The following is a 23,074-nucleotide window of genomic DNA, read 5'->3' on the forward strand; positions in this document are numbered from 1 at the left end:
GGATTGAATTAGGCCCTAATCCAAACCGCACACCGAACTTTCAGCCCTAACCACCGCCCATCATCTTCTTCTCTCCTTTCTTCTACAATAAGCTTGGAGCCATTGTTGCCCATAACCTAAACTTTATAAACCTATCAGCTTCCCTCACTCATAAGTCATAGTCTTCGGCTTCCCCTCAATCCCTAGAATTTTCGAGTTTACAAGGAAATTGCCATCTCTCTCTCTGCAAATTACAGATCACAGATTACAAATTATTACAGATTAGAGATTATAGATTACGGGTTCATTCATATTCATCCACTCAAATTTACCTTTCGAAGAAAGAAATTGAAGAATTTCCTGGACAATTCCATTAAATCCAAGGTTTATTTAAGCTAATTACACAGTTATGCTTTAATATTTTAATATTTTCTGTAACTATTTGGATACGAATTCAACAAAATCCATACTTTAGGCTGTTTATATGGTTGAAGTAATAAAGCTGAGGTTTTAGATTGATTTCTTAGGGTAAAATTCAATAAAGTTTGCAACTTTTAATCTATTTAGCAAATTGTGTGTTTCTTTGCTTGTAGATATTTATTACTTGAGTAATTATCTACATTAATTTGCCGAATTGTGGAAGCTTGTTTAGTTCTGTTTTGCCAATCATAAGTTTTCACATATGGATTGTCTGAATAAACAAGAAAGATGGATGTCCAAATGTAAGGCTATTAGTCGTAGTAAATTGCCTGAGCTACCAGATGAAATTTGGATTCAGATTATGTTGAAACTGCCTATTAAGCCTCTTCATATATGCAAATGTGTATCCAAGACTGGCACTCTCATGTCTTGCACATTTTCGACACCCAGAAGGGATTAGAGCTTCCTCCTTGTGGCATTTTATTCCACATTATGCGTGTTCCTGGTGGTTTTGGTTATGATAATGAGAATGATGTAAAGCAGAGTTCGAACTGGGTTATTTATCCCTTGGTGACTACAAGATTACAAAGTGGTCCAAGGATGATCAAACTGGAAGTGCTACCCTAGAGATGACTGACCATCAAAATACCCATGGAGATTATCATAATGGTAATACTAGTGGATTGTTGCTGGGTAACTTAACTATAAAATTTGGCGGCTGGATCTCAAATGCCAAAAAATACAGGTTATGGAACATGCACCGTGGCTTGATGCTTAGCATCGTCGATTCTCATACTTATCATGTATACAATCCTGCCACCAATGAAGTTTTTGTCCTACCTAAGTCTCCTTCTCAACTTTCCAGATATCAACCCACTGAGCTAGCAACCATCATTAATTTTTCAGATTGTCTCTTTTCTACTGAATGTAATTTCAGTGTCATTATTTTTCCAAGGACACAAGAACAGGAAAAGCATGGTATTGGTTGAGATTTATTCTTCTAACAAGCATCAATGGTCTGCGTCAGAGTTCCCCTTGAAAAGGAAGTCTATTTAGAAAGATGGAATGTGTCTGGTGCTGTGTTTCTGGATAGCACCTTATATTTCATGACGAACAAGAGACATGTTGTGGCAGTTCAATTCCATTCGAGGGACGAAGTAAGCCTTACTCTATACGCCTGCCTTCTTGTATCAAAAGGGGCTTTGTTGAATCACAATTGGATGTCTCTCAAGGATGTCTTTATCTTTCCAACCGTAAGTTTCCGAACCTATGGATTTGGAAACACGATGGAAGATCAACAGATTCTGATCCTTGGATCCCGCAGCTTATATTCAAGAAATCGGGTACTTCTGTATGCCAACCACTTGTTGAGAAATTTTTTCGTCAAGTTGCGAGAGAACATATTTCTCCATATATCATAATCATCCATCCTGAGGAACCGGTTGTTTTCATTGACGTGGAATCATCCATCTTTGCATTCCATCTTTTTAATGGTACTGTTGAGAAGATTGCTGAGCGTTCTAAGGAAGATATTCATTTGGTGGGTACTGCCTTCATATATTCTCCATGCTTTGCCTCATTGAAGCGTCTAAAGCCAACAAATCCAGATCGTTGTGATCAATGTACATTGCTAACTCTGGTAGATTATATCTTGTGTTAGTGATGACTTTATATTTTCTTACGCGGATCCTGCCTTGTGCAGCTAGTTGACCGAGGATCTTGTCTGATACTTCTGAAGAGGACAACAAAGGCAACTGAAGAAGACTGATGCATGTAACTAGTATTCCTGATATAGCATTCTAGACTTGCTGGTCCAAACTATTTTGAAGGCGCACCTTCTTTTTATGAAGACATTGAATTATCATCTAATTATACTATATTTGTTTGAACTTTTTTGATACTATGCATTTTTATATATCCAAGACCCGTTGAGATTGGTCTCTGTTAATGTAATATGGTGAATATGTGATTTTTTTTCCTTCACAATTGATTGGCCTGAAGATGCTTTCCTTGGACCAACAGTCTTAGTTCTTAATGTCTAATCATAGGCATTCCCATGAAGAGTTTGAAACTTGAAAGAGATGCTCATCCTTGTTCTTGAATGTTGCCTAGTATCTGTTTCTTCTTTGGTTGCTTATATGCTCTTTTGCGCTGTTACAACCATCTTTCCTTCTCTTGTTTCTTGGATTAGTTTTTACCCATTTAGTTCTCGTGATAGGTTCATGGTTTACATCAATATTATTGTTTGGTTACTATTCTTTATTGACTACCTAATTATCATGCTACCCAATTTTTTTTTGACGTATCCTGTCTAACAAAGACATTCTACTAGATATTTGGACTGCTTCACAAACAACATTGGTATGAATTAAGATGCCAAACCTACGCACAAATTAAAGATGCTTGGGATTTTAGGAAGGCAGAGCTGACTGGCTTGCCCTTTGAGATAATGCTGATAAAATGAGTGAGTTATTTTTGGGATTTGTGCAAAAAAAAAACTGTCAGTTAGGTTATATAACCTTTGCTACCATGCTACAAGAAAAAAATGCCAAGGGATGGCTGAAGCTGCAGAAAAAATCGAGGCAAAGATGCTGTCCATGCAAAACTGCTGAGGTCTGTCCTTACTTTTATGTTTTAGTCATTTTGGGTCATGTCATACATTGTATGATATATCCTTCTGACATAAGTTTTATGAACTCAGATTCCCTGTGATTTAAACTCAACCTCAGCTGCTCGGGTGCTATTGTACGTTTCTCAACCTCAGCTGTCCATGTAAAAGTCACTTGTCAAGATAGTCGTAAAGTTAATATTGTTATGTCTTTGCTAAATCTTTTTAAGTACTGCTTCTCACTCCACATGCAATAGATTTTCTTGGCCTGAAAATGGGATGAAGATTTTTTTTTGTTTGGCGGGCAGTGGTTTGGTGGTGTGAATTAATTTTTTCGCTTGGATGAAGTACTGGAAATTGTGCATAGTGCTTGTTTATATGTTAGATAATTCATGGAAACATCATATGCATGATGCTGTTTTCTTTTTTAATATCTATCATGTATGGGAAGACCATCAATTTTGTGATGAATGGCTAAGAAATGTTATTGAGTTGCTCAAATGGGAAAAGATCTCGGGGTGTTTAAATTTAAGCTGTAAGATATTGGTTTCCATTATCTTGAATTTTAAGAATAAGATTCTTTGCCCTGCACAACTATATCACATCTCTCTTTTCTGCCTATGTGGATTTTATTTCTCTCTACCTGCTCCCTTTCTCTGTATGTGTGCTCTGTTGCATGATGAAGTCAATTATTAGCTTATTGAACCTAAAATCCTAAATAAAGGTTTTATGCGTGGTTGGTTGTAGTATCAACAATGATGCTTTTTGTTTGGCCCCACAGCTTTGGAGGTTGAGTTCACAAAGTCTCAGGTAGTCGCCGCAATTCCTGGATTCTTCTTTTGTGTTTGGTATGCTGCAAAGAAGTATTGGCTTGCCAACAATATCTTGGGCCTGGCTTTCTGTATTCAGGTTCGACTATTAGGCTCTTCTGTTGTCTCACTTGATTGTTCTCTTGCCTGGACAGTTGCTTTCCTTTTTGCTTACCCCTTTGTGTCGTTAGTAGATTGTAACTTCCTTTTTTCTGATCTGAACTTACAGGGAATTGAAATGCTTTCACTTGGTTCTTTCAAGACTGGGGCCATTCTCTTGGTAAATGTTCTGTTGAATTTATGGAGTTGTATGGAATGATTTCCCTTACTCCGGCAGATTAACAAACGTTAATAACAGAAACACACAGTTAGAGAAAGAGGTTGATTGATTGAGTAATAAGCAAAATGAAGCAAAACAAGGAATGTGAGCTTTCGAGAGGCTCACTCTCTCCCAACTACAATTACTCAATACTTTTCTGGATACCTTTCTCTATCCTCTCTCTCCCCTTTTATTTCCATCCCACACTTCTCAGACAAACATGCCACCTCACCCCCTTTTCTAACAGAATTGACAGGCTACTTTTCCCCCACTCACCTATATACAATCATTCCTCACAACAGAATATTAATTGATTCTAATTCTCCTTATGTCCCCTTTCTTACGTCTCGCATAAGTAAACTTGACCGGTGGCCTAATCCGATGCATTGCATTACCCCGCCCCCAAAAACTCACCTTGTCCCCAAGGTGGAAAGATGGAAAACGAGCCGAAACTAACTCCACATCTTCCCACGTAGCCTCAAAAGCAGGCAGCCCTTGCCATTGGATCAGTGCCTCCAGCCTCACCAAATCGCCTGTCATCACTTCCCTTACATCCAGCACTGCCTCAGGTTCCACGACCAACTCTAAGTCCTGAGTCAGTTGAGTTGGAATAGAGTCTCCAACTGGCAGGTCCCCCACAACCCGTTTGAGTTGTGAAACATGAAATACGGGGTGATCTTACTCTCAGGTGGCAGCTGGAGACGGTAAGCGACTGCTCCAATCTTCTACTGCACCACAAAAGGACCATAGAAACGTGGCGCAAGTTTTTCAAAAGGTCGCTTAACCAAAGATCTCTGTCTATAGGGCTGCAGTTTTAAGAACACCTTGTCCCCCAACTCAAACTGTTCATCACGCCTCTTAGCATCAGCAGCTCGCTTCATTATTTGCTGAGCCCTCACCAGATAGAAATGGAGATCATCCAACATGGCGTCCCGTTCTTGCAGCATTTCTTCCAAGGAATTAACTGGTGTGTGCCCACGGCCTAGCTTCAACAGATGAGGAGGGTCCCTTCCGTATACCACTTTAAATGGGGTCATCTGAGTGGACTGATGCACAGAAGTATTATGGGAGAATTCTGCCCAAGGCAGCCATTGAGCCCAAGTTTTCGGATGGCCATCTACAAAGCAACGTAGATACGTTTCTAATCCCTTATTGACTACCTCCGTCTGGCCATCCGTCTGAGGATGATAAGCTGTGCTGTGCTTGAGTGTTGTGCCCTGCAACCGGAATAATTCCCTCCAAAAATTACTCAAAAATATCCGGTCCCGATCTGAAACAATAGAAGCTGGAAACCCGTGCAAACGCACTATTTCTTTGATGAACATTTGTGCCACCGTCACTGCCGAGAACGGATGACGTAACCCGATGAAATGCACATACTTTGACAAACGGTCAACTACCACCAAGATCGTATCTACCCCTTTTGCCACAGGTAGTCCTTCGATAAAATCCATGCTAATATCCTCCCAAATCAGAGAAGGTAAGGGAAGGGGCTGTAATAACCCCGTTGGGTGCTGCTGCGACAATTTATTCTTCTGGCACACAACACACTTCTTCACTTAGTCAGTCACAACTCTCCGCATACCAACCCAATACCACTCTGCTGCTGTGCGTAAATAAGTTTTAAGTTCCCCTTCATGTCCTCCAGTGGGTGTATTGTGATACTCATGTAATAACTGAGGTATAAGAGACGAGTTGGAAGGAATAACTAACCTGCCCTTGTACAGCAGCCGGTTGTTGACCACAGTAAACCCCTTGTGTTCACGTTGACAGAGTTCCAGGTCCAACTTAATCTGCTGTAGGGGACTGTCTCTAGCAAGCTCTTCCTCCAAGGTTTCCCAATTCACCCCTTGTGTAGTGATCATCCCTCCTAACTCCCCTGTACTGCCCTTCTTGTGCGATAATGCATCTGCCACGCGATTGGACGCACCCGGTTTAAATTGGATTTCGAAGTCGAACCCAATGAGCTTACTCACCCACCTCTGGAAATCTGCCCCAATTTCTCGTTGCTGTGCCATGAACCTCAGACTTTGTTGATCAGTTCGTATTATGAAACGCCTACCCAAGAGATAATGCTTCCACTTTTGTACTGCTAAACAAATCGCCATTAACTCCTTCTCATAGATAGATTTTTGCTGGAATCGAACTCCAAGCGTTTTACTATAAAAAGCGACTGGCCTCCCTGCTTGCATAAGGACAGCCCCTAGACCATACCCCGAGGCATCGGTCTCAACCACGAAAGGCCTTTCAAAATCTGGCATAGCCAACACCGGAGGCTGGGTCATTGCCTCTTTGAGTTGCCGAAACGCGTCTGCTGCTTGAGCGTTCCACCCAAAATTATCTTTGCGAAGCTGATCAGTTAAAGGCCTTGCTATCAAAGCATACTTGGCGATGAACTTCCGATAATACCCGGTGAGGCCAAGAAAACCCCGTAACTCCCTGAGATTTTTCGGCTCATCCCACTCCAGCATAGCACTTATCTTCTCCATATCCACTGCTACACCCGCTTGGGAGATTACGTGCCCCAGATACGCCACCTCTGTTTTCCACAATTCACACTTTTTAAAATTTGCAAAAAGTTGCTGCTGTGCCAGAATACCCAGAACCTCCCGTAGGTGATGGTAATGTTCTTCCTCACTACGGCTGTAGATGAGTATGTCATCGAAGAAAACAAGCACAAATTTCCTTAAAAAAGGGCGAAAAATCTCATTCATAAGAGATTGAGACGTTGCCGGGGCGTTAGTGAGCCCAAACGGCATTACCAGAAACTCATAATGACCCTCATGAGTGCGAAAAGCTGTCTTATGTGTATCCTCCGGTCTCACCCGAATCTGATGGTAACCCGCCTTTAAATCCAACTTCTAAAAAATCACCGACCCATGCAATTCATCCAAGAGTTCATCAATAACCGGAATAGGGTACTTTTTTCCGGCACAGTTTCTTTGTTGAGAGCTCGATAATCCACACAAAAACGCCATGATCCATCTTTCTTCTTCACAAGAAGAACCGGGCTCGAAAATGGGCTAGTTGAGGGTACTATAATTTTGGCAGCTAACATCTCTTGGATGAGTTTCTCAATTTCATCCTTCTGAAACTGTGGATATCGATATGGTCGTACACTCACCGGATCACTTCCCTCCTTTAGTATGATCGAATGCTCGTGACCCCGTTGAGGTGGCAATCCTTCAGGTGCTGCAAACCCCTTGGAATTCTGTGAGTATCTTCCCCAAACCTTCTGGTTGCGCCTCTCTGTCCTCCATTCGAACCCCTTTTTCCTCCTTCTGGACCTGATTAACTTCTACCCAAAATCCTCCACCTTCCTTTTGTAATGTCCGAATCATAGCCTGTAATGAAACCCGCGAACGAGCGAAGGTGGGATCCCCTTTCAATCGAATTATCCTTCCCGCCATCTTATATTCCATCACCTGTGTCTTCCAATTCGTGACCACTTCCCCCAATTTTTCGAGCCACTGAACACCTAGAATCACATCAGAATTACCGAGTTCGAGTGGTAAAAAATCCTCCAATACCACTATATCCCCCGTTAACACCAACCTCACCTGTTTACATATACCAGACCCTCGAATGGCCTCCCCGTTGCCCAAGGATACTCCGAAACCGCCAGACCCCCACACGTTAATTCCCAATTTTTCCACAGCCAAAAGTGAAATAAAATTATGGGTAGCTCCGGGATCAATCATCACTATTACCTCCGATTCCCCAATTTTTCCCACCAATTTCAATGTCTTAGGGCTAGAAATTCCAATGACAGAATTTAAAGATACCTCGGTTGTTAAATCCGCTGGCAGCGAGAGCGGTGGCTCTGACTCCGGCTCATCCGTGTCCTCCTCTTCTCCCCCTTCCAGCAATATCACGCTCAGTTCCTTCCTTCGACAGCGATGCCCAATTCCCCATTTTTCATCACACTTAAAACATAACCCCTTAGCCCTTTTTTCTTGTAATTCCCGATCACTTAGTCGCCGGACTTCCCCTACTGATTTCGTCGGACTGATGGTCGACTTTGGTGATGAGAGTGAGGATTGAGATTCATTTGCCCAATTTCTTGAAGCCGTGGAATTTGTGGCCCCCCCATAAGAGTACGTGGATGCTGTGGATCCTCCCATCCTAAGTGAGCGGCCAGTTGGGCCAGGTTTAAAAGAGCCCGTATAGTTTTTTTTAAGGCCTAGACCCATCACCCGGTTTTTTTCTTCGACCCTACTAGCCATCTCCATGGCCTGCTCCAGGTTTATTGGGCCCAACAACCTCAATTCAGCCTTAATTTTTTCCTTCAACCCATTTATGAATTGACCCAATAAAATAGTCTCTGGTATTCGTTCCAACGGAGCAGCCCAACTCAATGAATTTCCTCTTATACTCCGGTACGGTGGTGGTTTGAGTGGTGGCCAACCACTGCTCGTATAACGACCCGGTATGTTCCGGTCGAAATTGTCTCAGAATGAAAACCTTGAAATCCTCCCACAGTCAGGGTGGCGTTTGTTTTCCCACCCCTACCAACGAAGGGCGGCCCCCTCCAACGCCACCACCGCCGCCTCTAATTTCTCTTCATTCGATAGCCGGTAGAACGAGAAATAACGTTCCACACGCAAGATCCATCCATCAGGGTCCGATCCATCGAAAATCGGCATGTCAAGCTTTCGGTAACGTCAACCCCCTCCGCCGGGTCCATTTCCCCGATGTGGCCCACCACCTTGACTTCCCACAAATCCCGAGTCGTTGGCGTGAAAAACCCCAAAACCTTCATTCCCTCCATATGTTCCGCCCATGGCCGCCATATCCGTAAAATGGGAGTTACCTTCGGTTTGATTCTGGTTCTGAAGGCTCGTAACCACCGTCCGAACCTCCTCCTGAAGTTTCAATTGATTTTCCCTCAATTGATTAACCTCTAATCCTTGATTCTCCCGGGTTCTTCCCAACCTTTCTTCCAATCGGACCACCACCGCCCCCATGTCTTCCCCTAGCTTCCTTGACACGTCAGCGTGCCCCTTCATGATCTGCTCCGACAAGGATACCCTCATAGCCGAGATCGCAGCAGCGATGGCCCTGTCCACAGCCGCGTCCACTTTCGCGGTGATCGACTGATCGAGGTTAGTTAATCTCTCTTCCACCATGTCCAACCTATGCGAAGCGTTCACCGGTGCCATGATCGGTGCTCTGATACCACTTGGAATGATTTCCCTTACTCCGGCAGGTTAACAAACGTTAATAACAGAAACACACAGTTAGAGAAAGAGGTTGATTGATTGAGTAATAAGCAAAATGAAGCAAAACAAGGAATGTGAGCTTTCGAGAGGCTCACTCTTTCCCAACTACAATTACTCAATACTTTTCTGGATACCTTTCTCTATCCTCTCTCTCCCCTTTTATTTCCATCCCACACTTCTCAGACAAACATGCCACCTCACCCCCTTTTCTAACAGAATTGACAGGCTACTTTTCCCCCACTCACCTATATACAATCATTCCTCACAACAAAATATTAATTGATTCTAATTCTCCTTATGTTCCCCTTTCTTACGTCTCGCATAAGTAAACTTGACCGGTGGCCTAATCCGATGCATTGCATTGTACCGTTGTATACTTAGGCTCACTTTTGAGTGTTAACATGTGTTTTGTATGCGCATAGGAAGTTCTCATTTTTTTCAGTTTTTAATTCTCAATAAGGTGGTCTTCCTATATGTTTAGCAGAAAGAATACGTCTAATTAAGTTCATTTCTCCTATGTTTGATTTTGGTGCTGAGATAGCTAAGTTTGGTAGTGCTGTCTGCTGTCTTCTCAAAGCATTTCACGTAAGACATCTAGTAGAAGTTAGGAGTGTTTTCTATCGTTTTGTTTCTTTAGATATGATTTTTCTAGTTCACTAGATCGCATGATGAATTGAATTCAATGGATTCTAAATAGTACCCTTTGATGTTCAATAACCTTACTATCTTCACTTTATAATGATTAGAGTGTATCTCTTATAGCTCTGTGCCAAGCAACCATATGGGAGACTTGGAAATTGTAGCGTTTTTGCGGTTATTTTAGTCTGGGTAGAAATGGACTGAAAGAAAATAATAAGAGAAGATTAAGTGAAGCAAGAAGAACATAAATAAACTGTAGAATTTGAAGCAGTCACTTTGTGTGTTCTGTTTTAATTTTACATATGCCCGAAGCTCCAAATGATGACCTTAGTACTAATAGGAATATCACTATGGTAATGTGCTGCTTAGTTTGTGGATTTATGGAAATTATTGGTTCTCAATGCCTTTTGAATTCTTTTCAAGGTTTCCTTCTCTTTAGATCATTTTTTTAACCCACCATTTCAAAGGTTGAAAGAATACTCCTAGTATTTTTGTGAATTATTATTATAGGCGTGGCGAGCTTTAGTTGATTTGTGGTTGTGAGCACTTAGCAAATACACATCTGTTAGCCTGTTGTAGAATTTCATCAGTCTGCCTATCTCACAATTTTTTTTTACTAATGCCAAACTACAGGGTGGACTTTTTCTGTATGATATCTTTTGGGTCTTCTTTACTCCAGTTATGGTTAGTGTAGCCAAGTCCTTTGATGCACCTATAAAGGTAAGTTCTTAGTCTGATCCTTAAGATTGTATTGCTCTGTTCCTGCTATATGCTTGTTCCATGATTGTTAATGGTTCATCTACCCATCTACTCTGCAGCTTTTGTTCCCCACAGGAGATGCTGCAAGACCATTTTCTATGTTGGGATTAGGAGATATTGTTATCCCTGGTGAGACAAGGAAATTTAGTCGATTAGTTTCTTTCATTCATCCATGATCACTTTTTTTGTTTTTCCACTTGTTGAGTTGTGAAGCCTTGTTCTATGTGCAAAATATATAGCCCTTTTATTTTTATTTTTAACATGTACTCTAGGTGGCATCTTGAATTTGTATGGAATGTGTAGGTGTGAATGTTCTTATTTTGTCCTTTAGACATCAATTGTGGGATGAGGTTGATAGATTTGCTTGGGGCTTGCATTTGGAGATGTTACCTTGGGCCTTTTAAAAGGGAGGCATTAACATAGGTACCATGCGCTATGTCAGCCTATGGCTGAATAATGAAAATGCTGTATCAAATGGATGGGATTAGAATTTTGAACTCTAGCTAATATAATAACATTACTGGAGTAAAAGTTTCTAATTGAGGGTGCCTAATATTATGAAGAACAGGCAATTGGTGAGGGAAATCATGTAATTGTCGCCTTTGAGTAAAGGTCTGGTGATTAATTAAGTCACCAAAATTGGATTAATTAGGAGGAAATTTAGGTCCTCAGAATTCAGAAAGCAGCTCACAAGTATTAGGCCATGAGTCATCTACCCATAATAGTTACCCCTACGGCTCTTCAGCAAACTGGTGATGCACAGCTGTTAATTTTCTCGCCCTTTCTTTCTACATTTTTTTCCAGTTTCTCGAGCCAACTCCTCTCTCCTAATTTCTGATAGCCAACCTTACCATCTTAGTTTCTCAGTGCTCACTGGTTTTATGTGTATGACAATACTGCTCTGATTTTGGAGGTGGACCACTTTGATGCTCCGTGTTTGCCGGTAACATGGGTATTTCTGAATTTGGGAGTCTGAAGCTCCTTTTAAAACTCTTGGATGTGTGGAGAGGCATTCTTATTGTGACTTTACATTCTTTGTCTTGGAGGGAGTGGTGGTTTTATGTAAATTAATGTGCATATTAAGATAAATAAGTGCTGTAGCTTTAAAGTCTACTGTGAAAAGTGAGCAAAGACATTTTCTGACAATTCTATTTCGTGACTTGGTTTTGCGACTTCTTTAGGCATCTTTGTGGCATTGGCATTGCGATTTGATGTTTCCAGAGGGAAAGAGAGCCAATACTTTAAGATTCCCTGTGATTTAAACTCAACCTCAGCTGCTCGGGTGCTATTGTACGTTTCTCTTCTTTCTGCTATTAATTAACTTATGTTATCTTTGAAGGAATTGTTAGCAAGCTCACATGGCTCACAGTGTGGATTTTGTACTCCTGGATTTGTCATGTCCATGTATGCTTTACTAAGGTCTAGTCAAACTCCTCCAACTGAGCAGCAAATTGAAGAAAGTCTGGCAGGGAACTTGTGTCGCTGCACAGGTTATAGGCCAATTATCGATGCCTTTAGAGTTTTTGCTGAAACTGATGACATGATATACACATTTGGTAACTCGGCAAGCCAACAAGGCAATGAGTTTATTTGTCCTTCAACTGGTAAACCCTGCTCATGTGGACAAAAGTCTGATGGGAACACTGGCGATATGAAGGAAAGCGGGGCTTGCAGTGAAAGGTACAAACATCTTTCTTACAGTGATGTTGATGGTAGCAAATACAATGACCGAGAGCTTATTTTTCCTCCTGAACTATTGCTAAGGAGATCTTTTTTGAGTTTGAGTGGATTTAATGGACTTAAGTGGTACAGACCTTTGTCACTTCAACTTGTTCTTGAGTTAAAATCCAAATATCCAGATGCAAGGTTGGTGATTGGTAACACTGAGGTTGGAATTGAAATGAGGTTGAAGAGAATGCAGTATAAAGCTCTTGTTTCAGTTGCACAGGTACCTGAGTTTTGAGGAGCTTCTAAGTGTTTTGAGGAGAGTTTCTGTAGAGCGTGCTACTCATGAAATATCAATCTGTAATGCTTTCGTTGAGCAAATAAAGTGGTTTGCTGGAACTCAGATTAGAAATGTTGCATCTGTAGGTGGGAATATATGCACTGCTAGTCCTATATCAGATTTGAATCCTCTTTGGATGGCAGCTGGAGCAAAGTTTCAAATCATTGATAGCAAGGGAAACATTAGACCAGTGTTGGCAGAAGATTTTTTCCTTGGTTATCGCAAGGTTGATTTGTCAAGTGATGAGATTTTACTATCGATACATTTACCATGGACTAGGCCTTTCGAGTTTGTGAAAGAGTTCAAGCAGGCTCATCGTAGAGATGATGATATTGCATTAGTAAATGCTGGAATGCGTGTTCATCTCGAGAAGAAAGATGAAGAATGGCTTGTCTCAGATGCATCAATTGTTTACGGAGCGGTTGCTGCTGTTTCTTTTCTTGCTTCAAAAACAAAAGAGTTTCTCATAGGAAAGAGTTGGAATAAGGATTTGTTAGGCGAGGCATTAAAAGTCTTAGAGGAGGACATTTTTCTGAGGGAAGATGCACCTGGTGGAATGTCTTGGGTCACTCGTGAAATGGATGTAAAGACATGTTTGACAGAAACAGTACCACCATCTTATCTGTCAGCAATACAGCCATCCCATAGGCGATGTTATGGGGAGTCAGGACTATGATACGGTCAAACATGGGGCAGCTGTGGGATCTCCAGAGGTTCAATTATGTGCAACACTGCAGGTGTGTTATTAATTATCACTAAATATCCTGTCTTCTTTCTCTGAATTTTTATATCGTTTGATATTTTCTATTTTGGGTTTTTTTTTGGTTGGGGTGTGGGGCTCCGTGGAGCAGGGCTTTGTTTCATGTACTATGAATCACGGATTACTGCTCCACTTTTTTCAGTCTCCTTTTTCGATTCGTAAAGTCAAATGTGAAGATGGAATCAGCTATGTAACATAATGTCACACGTGAAGTATATTTGAATGGTTATTCCCTCACTCCTTTTTTTTTCTATCTCGTTTATGAAGATTATGCAACATCTCCTACACGTCCTCCCATCAGGTTCACGTATTCTAGGAGGGCTAGAAAAAACTAATCAGGGCAGAAGGGGGATTTCATAGGCTGTAACTAAAAAAGTAAAATTTGTAATGATGACTCAGCTAGTCTGTTAGTAGTGGAGAATAGAGCAGGAGGTTGTTAGTGTTGGGTCCAGTATAGGGCTATAAATAGGAAGGTTTTGATATTTTTGTGGGCATCCAAAGAATATAGTAGAAAGAGAGTCACTCATTGGGAGAGCTCCAAAATCCTCTCGGAAGCATTGTGGGTGGTATTTGGTCCTCTACTCTGGAGGTCGATACTTCAATATATCCAACACCCTTAGCCCTAAGTTCTATATTGATTTGCATACTGAACTGTAGCAGATTGCATATAATTCATTTTAGCCCTCTTACCTTTTTATCTGTCTAATAGCTATCATTGAGCAAAATTATAATAAGAAGGGTCTTGAAACCCTCCGTCCTGCACCCTGGCACCCCCCCCCCCCCCCTCAAATAAAAAAAAAATTGTGTGGAAGCCTGACCCAAGAATGTTTGGATTCCTTAATAAAAAGAAAAAGAACCCTTTGACTTGGTCAAGCTGGAAACTGTCATCTCGGTTTTCAGTTAGTCCCTTTCAGGCTGAAACCAGTTTTAACTTATCACTACCAATTAAAACAGTGCAAGAAATTAAGAAAGTAATAACAAATATAACAGCTGACTTGCCAGCTTCACTAGTCACTTATGCGCCTTATTGGTTTGTCACTCTTTTCAGGTCACAGGTGAGGCAGAATACGTTGATGATATGGGATGCCGCCTAATGGTTTGCATGCTGCTTTAATTCTGAGTAAAAAGCCTCATGCCCGCACCGTCTCAATTGATGATTCTGGGGCAAAGACTTTGCCTGGGTTTGCAGGCATATTTTTTGCCAAAGATGTCCCTGGGGATAATCATATTGGACCCGTTGTCGCTGATGAGGAGCTCTTTGCTTCAGAGTTGGTTACTTGTGTGGGCCAGGTACTAAGATTTTTAAGTATTCATAATTGAATACTATTTTTAGCAGCATGTGAACTAATGCCTGGGATTTGTACAGGTAATTGGCATAGTTGTTGCTGATACCCATGAAAATGCAAAACTAGCAGCGGGAAAAGTGCATGTAGAGTATGCAGAGTTGCATCCTGTTTTATCTATAGAGGATGCACTCAAATTTAAAAGTTTTCATCCTGGCTCAGAGAAGCAATTCCTGAAAGGCGATGTTGATCTCTGCTTTCAGTTAGGTGCATGTGACAGGATCATTGAAGGAGAGGTACAAGTAGGTGGTCAAGAACATTTCTACTTGGAAACACAGAGCAGTTTAGTATGGACCATGGATGGTGGTAATGAGGTCCATATGATTTCATCTACTCAAGTACGTATCACTCTAAAGTTGCTAGTTTCTTTTGTGCACCATTACATTGTTAGTGTAATTTGAGTTGTCTATCTGAATGTGGATCGTCCCGTTATTTTTATTTTTGGTCTTCTAGTGAATTCTTTTCACTGAAATAACTCTGCAGGCTCCTCAGAAGCATCAGAAGTATGTCAGTCACGTACTTGGTCTTCCTATGTCAAAAGTAATTTGCAAAACCAAGAGAATTGGTGGCGGTTTTGGCGGCAAGGAGACAAGATCAGCTTTTATTGCTGCTGCAGCTTCTGTTCCGTCTTATCTGTTAAACCGGCATGTAAAACTCACCTTAGACCGAGATGTAGACATGATGATAACTGGGCAGCGTCACAGCTTTCTTGGAAAGTATAAGGTATACTTTAATTTCACCAGTTGGCTATTTTGACATTGATTTTATGCTGTGATTGACATGCATGTAGGAGCATATTTGAGCTAAATCAAGCTGACAAAACCTCATCCATTTGTTGTGTTCTGCACTTGTTTCCCCCACTAAAATGCATCTTTGGTCCAATCAAAGCTCCAAGAAAGGTTCACTCTGCTTGTCAAATATAAGAGGTGACTCTAAATTGATTCAGGATGTGAACTGTAAGGAGAAGAGGATGAAATGAAGGCATAAGCGTGTTCTGAAGAACAAGACCAATATAGTGTGCCCCCAGAACCAAGAAAAGTGTAAATAACAGAATATCCGCAGATCAAGATTATTAGTTATATTACCTCCATGCTCTTTTCTATAGATTGCATTAGATCCACAAATTATGAAAAGTGTACATCATATTTTTAGTTGCTGACTGTTGCTTCATGACAACAATTTGTGTGTTTTAACTTCTTATGCATAGCAATAGTAGGAGTGTGTGTTATGCAGTATTTAGATAAGGGAAGTGTTGATGCATCTTTATGAATAATAGGCGGGAACTACTATAGCAACTCTGACACTAAAACATGTATTTTGGTGAAAGAAGTCTTTCACCCTATTTGCATTATTATCAAAATGTAACAATAATAGGCTTATGTTTGAGAATTTTCAAACTCTCCCACAGAATTAGTAAAAACTCTCATGAATTCTCTCACAAGGCTCTTTCTCACATTTTAGGAGACAAATATGCGCACCCTAGCATCTCATTCATAGGGGAAACTATCATCACAATTCTATCAAAACTAGGAAACAAAATTTTACAAGGACTCATACGAGAAACGTGATACTTAGGAATCATGCTTTCCTAATTACATACTTCTGCTGATTAATTACTATCAATTTATAATAGGAACTAAGATAAAGTAATATTCCTGAATACCCTTACCTGATACTAAGACACTAAAATAACCTTGCTACCTTGCAGTGGAGCTGCCTGATTGGCCGCTCAGCATCTTGACCTGATAACCAAAGGAGAAGTGCTGAACTGAAGGAGGAATTCACCTTGCCGTGCCTCCCGCCCCAGGCTATATTAGGCTGTGTGCCCGGGCAGCAAATTTTCCAGCTTCCTGCCTTGGTATCTCCATGCCCATCTCACTATGTTGGGCTTACTTCTCACTCCCACAATGGAATGTAGTAGAATAAACAAGATAAGCACTCGAAAATTCCATGTGCAATGTGCTCTTCACGAGTTTAAGGCAAAATATCGTGAAAACCTATTATGATATTTTTGCACCTGCACAGTGAAACAATCATCCACCTTTTATGGTCTGTTGTCCCATAGATTTTTGATGAAAAGATGCTTGAGTTTAACCTTGTATCTTTTTCTGAGTCAAATACTGGATTATTATATTGGAGCACTAGCATTGTGGATGATGTTGAAGCCCTAGCATCCTTGTCTTCCTCATTTTGTGCTTGTTGCTTTATTGAATCTTTCTTTGTGTATGTAGAGCTTTTATGATTGGTTTGACAGATTTGAAATATCGGATATATTGATTTAATTAATGTCATATATTACCCGGTACAGGTTGGATTCACAAATGAGGGAAAGGTACTAGCTCTGGACCTTGAGATATATAACAATGCTGGAAATTCACTTGATCTCTCTCTTGCTATCCTTGAACGCGCAATGTTTCATTCAGACAATGTTTATGAGATACCAAATGGCCGCATAAATGGCAAAGTTTGCTTCACCAATCTTCCAAACAATACTGCTTTCCGTGGATTCGGTGGCCCACAAGGGATGCTGATTGCTGAAAATTGGATTCAGAGGATAGCCATGGAGCTCGAGAAGAACCCGGAGGAGATCAGGGTAAGGAAAGTTGCTGTGTTTGCTTCTATACTCTGTAGTGAGGTATCTAGGCTTTGTGTTTCGCACATTATTAGTTTGTTGTCAACTTTTCATCCAGCATATTTATTCATGAATATTCTAGTGATCAAGGTTTACACAATATGCTCAAAATTTGTGCTGTTGTAGGAAATAAACTTCCAAAGTGAAGGATCAATATTGCACTATGGCCAAATACTTGAGCATTGTACATTACCCGAGTTGTGGAATCAACTGAAATTATCATGCGACTTCCATAGAGCACGTGCTGAGGTTGATGACTTTAATGTTCATAATCCATACCTATTAAAAAGTGGGGAGTTCGGTTACTGTAGCTTAGTAACAGTGTATTGACAATTCTGCCCTCCCAACTTCCTCTAACTACTGTCTGGCCGTTAACCACACGTGGCTGCTTCATCACCTGGAAGTTCCACGTCACCTTCACCATCTCCATTTCCATTCCTCTGTTTGCTTCTCCTTCGCCATCTTCATTTCCCTTCTCTAACTTCCTGGTGCCTGCGATTCGCCATCGTCACCTGCCAAAAATCGCCGGCCAATCACCCCTACCATCATTCTCACATATTTCCTCTGTCAAACCAAAAAAAGGGCAGCGATTCGCACATATTTCTCGTGTCAAACAAAACAAAAGAACAGCGAAAATTAAACACAACCATGGATTCTGCCATGCTCAGCTGTTCTCGGATAAATAATTGCAAAGTTAGATATTTTGAAGCCAGTTCTGGATGTGAATACAATCGAAAAAAGGTATCTTCTTCAAATCAAATTGCAAAATTATTTCTTTTTGTTGATGGGTTCTAATTGGAAATTTGGTACCACTTGAATATTTAGTTCCCTTAATATTGAACATTCAACTTTTACAATTGCAAAATCAAATATTGTTCAGTTGCCATTGGTTAGTTGTAACTGTTTGTTCTCCTTCTCTGATGGCTTCTCTTGATTCCTTCTCTTGATGGCTTGATGGCTTCTAATTGCAAAATTAGTATATTAGTTGAATGCTTAGTTGCGTTAATATTGAACATCCTGATTTCTTAGAATTGGGAAGCAACCCACTGTTCACACTGATTTGGTGAGACTTACTGTTTGTTACTAACACATAAAGATGAAAATGGGTTCAATTAGTACTGAAAATGGGTTTGTTTCTAGATCTTCAATTTTAATTTGTAGGACAATGAAGCATTTCCGACTGGAAAATGTTGGGGTTTGAGGAAATCTCACGGTACATCCGTACATGTATATATTCACAAATCTAATCGCAGATCTGGGCAAGATTAGCTTCTTGTTGGTAACTTTGAGAAGATTTTTTTCTAGGAAATTAATAAGATGATTTTGTTTTGGTTAAGGTGATAATCAAGTTTTCTGTTTAGGTACTTCCATGATTTCCTGCTGCCTACTAAAAATGGAAGACATATCAAGTAACCTGCTGTGATTTTTTTATTTTATCACGTCAAGATAAAATACTCAATTTGTTGTAAAAAATCAGCAAACCTTGAACTTTTCTTTATTTTCGTTTGATTTTGTGTTTGATTTCTAGATGTTGAAGCATGGTGGACGCTTTAGGTAATGTGCTGTAAGTTTCTTTCTTAACTTGGAGAACACAAATCTGTAACTTGTTTGGCTCTTGATATGATTCTTCATTTCTTCACCCTGGTTGTCAACTGCACACTGCTAACAAGTTGATAATTACTACTATACCAAGAGATTATATGTACCAACTACCAAACTGTTTATATCCCTGTCTAACACACCAGCATAAACCTGAAAAAACACGAAATGTATCGAGGTTTAGATCTCAAATCCCTGGTGTAATTAAGCTGTACTGTAGACTACATGTTTAGTGTGTGAAACTGTGAATGAACGTAGATACCATTATGACACGGGCTCAGTTTATCGAACTCTCTGTTTTCAGATTTGATCCGTTGATAGAATCATACCATTACGACATGGAGGGTAGTGGTGTGATTTGCTCAGCTGTTGACATCCTTCCCACCAAATTTGCGAAAGAGGTATGCTGCTAAATGCTAATATACATAATTTTTGATCCCTCTTGTTACAATAAAGTTCTGTTAAGGAAATGTGATATATTCTGGGTCTGAAAACTGGCCATATTCATTCTAAGTTCTAAACTTCTAATATACATTTCTCAACTAATTGTGCTTACCTTGGTAGGCCTCCCAACATTTCGGAAACATCCTGTCACAGTTTATCGGTTACTGGGCAACCACGAAAGATTTGACAGAATTCCTCCCCATTTGAAAGAAGCTTGTATAACTCACATGGAAGCACTTACATCTTTGTATGAGGAGACGAAATTTTTTTAGGACGATGACGACAAACGTCTGGCCTCGAAGTTTGCTCCATGGGTCGAACGCCTGGCCTGGACGTTCATTTCATGGGATAAACTTCCAGGCCAGACGTTCGCCCCATGGAGCGAACTTCCAGGCCAGACGTTCGCCCCATGGAGTGAACGTCCAGGCCAGACGTTCGCCCCATGGAGTGAACGTCCAGGCCAGACGTTCGCCCATCTTCCTAAAAAGATTTTGCCTGCTTCCAGGTGGATGGTGGAGGAGGTGGCGGGTGGCAGTGGGGAGGTAGGTGCTGGTGGGTGGTTGCAGGGGTGGCAGGTGGTGGTGGGTGGTGTGGAAGTGTCCCTTTGATATCCATATCGTTATGTCTTTCTTAATAAGTACTTATGTTAGATAGATGCTTTTGAATTCAAATCTTGTTTTGTTAAGCTTGTAATCAATTTCATTAGTTTAAAATTTGGGAAATTCTCACTTATAATTTTGAATTCTGGCTTCTTATCTTTGGTAGTCAAATCACTTATAATCTTGAATTCTGGCTTCTTATCTTTGGTAGTCAAACATAATTTATATTCTCAATGGTAATCCCGGTCCGTATCTATAGTTATACTTGAAAAGTGGTATTATTAACAATTTTTCATTATATACAATTGCTAAAAGGGTTGTTTTCATATGTAAGTATTTTAGAGTGATGTAGATAGACACAAATCTTCCTTTAAAAAAACATTCTAATTCATCTCTCTAAATACGGGAATAAAATAGGTTTTCAATAAGAGAAAAAGGAAAATTAGTTTTTTCTAAGGGAACTTATGTCATTCTAGTCTAAAGAACCTTGATTAATTTATAAACAACCCTTTCACTAACTCTTTATAACAACAAATGTCTATTAATACCACTTTCTCAAATATAACAATAAACACGATGTTAACGTTGAGAATTAAAATTAAGTTTGGCTACATACCAAAGAGAAAAAGCCATTGTCCAGGGTTATCTATCATTTAAAATTCCCCTTAAAATTTTAAAGTGGGATATCATGAGTCTAACAAAAAAAGTCCATAAATTAGCTAATTAAGTTAATTTTAAAATCCAAACAAATAAAAGAAGATATAAAAAAAATGTTTCACTTAGAAGTTTATTAATGAGAAATAATGATAAGGCCATCATTGAGACCAACTCTATATAACAAATTTAAAGTGAAGGTTTTTAATATAGAATTTCAACAAACAAAAGGACATAAAACTTAAATTTAAATAATGAACTACTAATATACAATTCTTCTTCTTTTTCTATGTTAGTATATAGTCATTGCTTACAAAATTAAGAATCGACTATAACATAACTTGCTGTGTATTATGATTTATGATCATAGAGATAATATTCCATACATTCAAACCTACTTCACGAACCTTCAATCAAAATCTCTAATTACAATACATTAAGATAAAATTGATCTCAATATACCTATAACACCTAAATACTATGAGAACAATCAACTATTAATTTTGTCAATTTTATAGCCCTCGCTAAAGGGCTGGACCTTGCAAGACAACTCAACATTGGCTGCCTAATTATCTAAATGGACAATTTAGCTTGTGTTCAGATTCTACAGCAGAAGGAAGGAGGTAGAGGCGAAAACACTCATGTTATCAGTCACTGCCTTGAACTCATTGCGAAGCCTGACTGGGAAGTTAGCATTCATCAATGTTTCGTGCACAACAAATACAAACAAAATACATCCAATCAAATCCACGGTTATACTAACAGTTGTTCATCATACTAAAAAGTAATATTATATAAATATTCAAAACGTTTTAGAAGGGGTGACTTCATTTTGATTTTTCTTCTTCACTCTCATTTTTTTGTCATCAAAGTCCTACATCACTATTCATGTGATACTAACAGTTTCACATTTCAAGCTTCCACCTTTTTTCTTCCTCTCATATTTACATTTCCATGTTTTGCAAATTTCTTCTGCAAATTCTCCATCTTCATTTTCTTCATCTATCAAAATTCCCAGGTAATATATCCTCATTGATTTTATATATATGAGCATTTTTTTTCCTAGTTTGTAATAAATGCTTTGGTTACAAAATTCATAATCAAAGAAATTCTTGAAAATAATTTCAAACATTTAATGTAGTTGCTTATGATCTCACCTAACATCCCACCTATAATTCATCTTTAAACCTCCATAAAATTTACTTCATTCATGCACCCCTCAAAAAAAACAGCGTTACTTCATTCATGCAAATTTACCCATTTTTCTTATAATCATATTATTCATTGAATTTTATTAATTTCAACCACCAATTTATCACAATTTTATTGTTATATACTTTGCAAAAATCATTGAAAATTTGAGGGAATCACAGAAATGAAAAATAAGAAAAGCATAAATAGTAATTCTACCACCACCACCTACGTATACGAAATTCTACTACAGAGTAAGCTTATGGTTCTTTTGTGCTTTCCATCAGTAATGATTAGCTATGTGATCCCCCCTTCTGGCATATAGGCTGAATCAAAATATAGATGATGAACAACTGTAATTTTCCTTCTTTTACCTATGTTGCAGTGAATTATCACAGAATCTGACATATTCTCATCCTAACAGAAAATGCACTCGCAATTGGTAGATTTAAGTGGTATGTTTTCTTCATTAAGTTTCCCTTCTCTATTTTTATCACAAGACTAACAAAGGCCTCTAATACCAAGTTTGGAGGACAGTTTAAAGTAGTGACACTTGCTTACTTTAAACTTGTTACCTTTGCTAATTGCTTTCCAAATTACAGAAATGATAATTGTGCTTAATGTATTACTTTTTATACACTTTTTTATAACAGACGTGAGAACTAGAGAGTGTGATGAGTTATTGAAAATTTCCTGCATTGCTATAAGATCAGTAACATATATATAACATGTTGAAAACTGGAGATCGAGGAGGTAAAGAGGTTGTCAAATTCTCGAGATCATATTATATAATAATAATAATATAGGCTCTTGATCGTAATTTTTAATTCTTGTATGCAGGAAATAAAGGCATATGTCAGACATCCTAAAAAATGAAAATTGATTATAATTCTTGTATGCCATTTATTTTATGTCTTTTAGTTAGTCCAATCTATGGTGCATCTATCCTAAATTAACAAGAACACATTCATAACATCCAAACCATTCTTGGATGCCATTTATTGAATCTTGGTTTCTTACCAGGCACATACGATACACCAATTGGCTATGAAAAATTTCGAGAACCTATGGACACACACTACACAGTGATGA

The 23,074-nt window shown here is 39.4% G+C and overlaps 1 long non-coding RNA gene and 1 pseudogene across 1 annotated transcript; both read left to right on the forward strand.

The window, feature by feature from the left end:
* The first annotated feature begins 818 nt into the window (after window positions 1–818).
* On the forward strand, window positions 819–2,501 carry LOC104885112 (hypothetical protein). The gene is made up of 2 exons (XR_008969199.1): window positions 819–2,021; window positions 2,102–2,501. It is a non-coding gene; the product is annotated as a hypothetical protein (long non-coding RNA).
* Window positions 2,502–11,946: 9,445 nt separating this feature from the next.
* LOC104885111 (xanthine dehydrogenase 1-like) lies at window positions 11,947–20,325 on the forward strand (annotated as a pseudogene).
* Window positions 20,326–23,074: the final 2,749 nt, after the last annotated feature.

Source organism: Beta vulgaris, chromosome 4, assembly GCF_026745355.1.
Source record: "Beta vulgaris subsp. vulgaris cultivar EL10 chromosome 4, EL10.2, whole genome shotgun sequence".
NCBI classification, from domain to species: Eukaryota; Viridiplantae; Streptophyta; class Magnoliopsida; order Caryophyllales; family Amaranthaceae; genus Beta; species Beta vulgaris.